The sequence below is a fragment of the Alosa alosa genome, chromosome 1 (genome assembly GCF_017589495.1).
Source record: "Alosa alosa isolate M-15738 ecotype Scorff River chromosome 1, AALO_Geno_1.1, whole genome shotgun sequence".
NCBI lineage: Eukaryota > Metazoa > Chordata > Actinopteri > Clupeiformes > Clupeidae > Alosa > Alosa alosa.
In genome coordinates, this window is record NC_063189.1 from 5,273,924 (window position 1) to 5,276,423 (window position 2,500).

The 2,500-nt window shown below is 42.7% G+C and overlaps 1 long non-coding RNA gene across 1 annotated transcript in view; it reads left to right on the forward strand.

The window, feature by feature from the left end:
• Window positions 1-2,500, forward strand: part of LOC125303308 — a 17,307-nt gene that overhangs the window by 12,458 nt on the left and 2,349 nt on the right. The window lies entirely within an intron of this gene.

Sequence of the window (2,500 nt, forward strand, 5' to 3'; positions counted from 1 at the left end):
TTTTTAGAGCCTTTCAATTTCTAATGAGAGTAACCTCTCCTGGAAGGCCTGGAGGACCCCAGGGAGTACTGGAGCTAGTGCTGCCCACAGAGAGGAGGCCTTGGTGGGGAGCTCAGACAGAGAGAAGAAACCCCTGTGACTCATCTACCTTGCTCCCTTTGCCCCCCCCCCCCCAGGGTTTGAGTTATGATTTCATCTCTGTGGGGGTCTCCTAAAACAACTATGGATAAGTATGGATGCGCAAGTAAATATACTATACAATTAAATAGGTGCTATGTTAGGCTACGTGTAACAGTTGTGTGTGTGCGCACACATTAACACACACATACACACACACACACATGGGTGTCGGAAGCCTTTTGAAAGTTGGTGGGACAGTCCTGTTGGGGGTCAGAGGGTCCTCCTCCAGAAAAACAATTATAAACTAGACGCAATTTCCTGAATTCTGGTACATTTTAACAGGTTGTTAAATTCAATGACTAATTCGGAAATAGCTTTAATAGCTTTAAGCTTTAATAGCTAAATACACTGAAATAGCAGAGGAGGCTGCTAAGCGAGGTTGGAGTGCACGATTAAGGCCTATTGAAATCGGTGCACGTGGGTTTGTGGCCAGATCTGCTATTGGCTTGCTGTCTGAATTGGGCATTTGTGGTCGAAGTCTAAGGCAGGTGGTTAGTAACATGTCTTTAGCAGCAGAATGGGCAAGCGAATGGTTGTGGGTAAGGAGAAGTTACCTTTCCTGGGGCGCAAGCTAAGGTAAGCTAACTGGCTCATTTGTTTTGTGTTTGTGATGGACTGTGCCTAGGTTGAAGGTACCTGGCTAAGGTTTTTTTATGGTTTATGGTTCAGTCCGCATCAACAGGACGGACCAACCTAGCCAACTTAGACCATGCCTAGGTTGGTTAAGGGTATTTGGATGTTTGTTGTGGTAATATGGTGGCAGCATGGGGCGTAAGCTAACTGGTTAATTTGTTTTGTGTTTGTGATGGGGCCTAAGCTAACTGGCTAATTTGTTTTGTGTTTGTGATGGGCTGTGCCTAGGTTTATGGTTGGTTGGCCAGGGTTTTTATGGCTATGGTTCAGTCCACATCAACGGGACGGACCAACCTAGCCAACCTTGACCATGCCTGGGCTGGTTAAGAGTATTTTGGGTACTGGATATTTCAATGTGGTAATATGGTGGCAGCATGGAGGGGAGTGTCTCCAGGACGCTGGTTTCACTGTTAAGCCTTCATGAGGTGTCGTGGGTCTAACTTAACGAAACATCGGTGAATGAGGGTGCCCACTTGATAACCCCAATGACATGCCGCATACTATATACTGCTGTTGGATGGGCCATTTGTATTGTGTTTGTGACCATTTGTTGGCGGATTTGTGGGTAGTGTGCTTTTTAAAGTTAAACTTGAGCAGGGGCTTCTGAATGTGTTTTTACCTTGGATTTTGGCACAAGGGATTTTAACATCTAATCCTGTGTATTAATGTAATATTAATAGCCTCATGATATAGCCGTGCATGTAGTTGCAATATCTGTTAAATTAATTTCTTTAATGTTTTGAATGCAGGCCTGGAGTGGCTAATCGGGAGGATTCTGTTAACGTTTTGGGCCAGTCTGAGTCTCAGTATTTAATTGTTTGCCTTCACTGAGCATAATACTAAGTTATTTCCACTATTTTCATGCTTTATCATCACTAAATTCTCCCTGATCTACATTCCAGACGTCTGGAAACAATGTCCAAAATGGTTCATTATAAAGAATAAAATTCATAGTCAAAATTCAGCTTCATAGTCTGAATTTTTATTTCATTAAAAGAAAGACTAAATATGTATCTTTATCTGGTATAAATCCCATTAGGATCATCAAATGCCCACATGATCATTTGGGGGTCCAAATATGGGGTTCCAAAAGAGTCACCTCTGCCGGAGAGGGTTTTTGGACCCCAATGAAACCCTCACCAGTGGTACCATACCCTTGAAATTAATTTAGGCAAGAGCAAGGTTTCCACATATAACAAATAATCCTGTTTAGAATAAATATGATCATTAATTGTGGTGCTAAGACGACCCAAAAAGTGAAAAATCACACATGCCGTCAACATTTTTTAGCACTTTGGTGACCCACCTCTCACCTAAACATCAGAGAATTGTGTAGTACAGGCTACAATGAACTACCACACCAGTTTCCAGCCCTCTACCACTATTAGAACAGACGTTATGGGCTTCCAAAAATGGCAAAAGATGAAATGTGAAATTCCAATGTGTCAATTAGGGCCGTGGCACCCGAAATTCAAATGGACGCCACAGGCAAACCGTTTGAGATATTGACCTGAAACTTCAGATTCCTTTGTTTGGTAACATAAGGCATATATTCACCGCTTTGCAAAATCTGAGAGGTGTCATGTACATGGGTGGCTGAGTTGGCGTGGAATGACCCCGTTGTTGTTTACCTTTTGACTGATAATGAAGGAACTTTAAAGTCAAAGTCTCTCTCTGTCCCTCTATC